Genomic DNA, 345 nt, shown 5'->3' with positions numbered 1-345 from the left:
TCACCCCCCTGGGGAGCCTGGGGGACCCCAACCAGGCAGGCGAGGGGTCCCCCATGGTGGGAGCTCCCCGTGCCCCCCCGGTGTCCCCTTCCCTCCCCTGTGCGCCCCGACGGGGATTTCCTGCCTCCTGCCGACACTCCCGGAGTTTCCCTCCTCAGGGGAAGGGGAAAGGGAAGGGGAAAGGAAATGGAAAGGAAGGGGAAAGGGAAAGGGAAAGGAAAAGAGAAGAGGAAGGGGAAAGGGAAAGGGAAAGGAAATGGAAAGGGGAAAGGGAAGGGGGAAAGTGAAGGAGGAAAGGGAAGGGGAAAAGGGAAGGGAAAGGAAATGGGAAGGGGAAAGGGAAGG

Source organism: Chaetura pelagica, unplaced genomic scaffold, assembly GCF_000747805.2.
Source record: "Chaetura pelagica isolate M959 unplaced genomic scaffold, ChaPel_1.0 scaffold1722, whole genome shotgun sequence".
Taxonomy (NCBI): domain Eukaryota; kingdom Metazoa; phylum Chordata; class Aves; order Apodiformes; family Apodidae; genus Chaetura; species Chaetura pelagica.
This window is presented reverse-complemented; position numbering follows the sequence as displayed.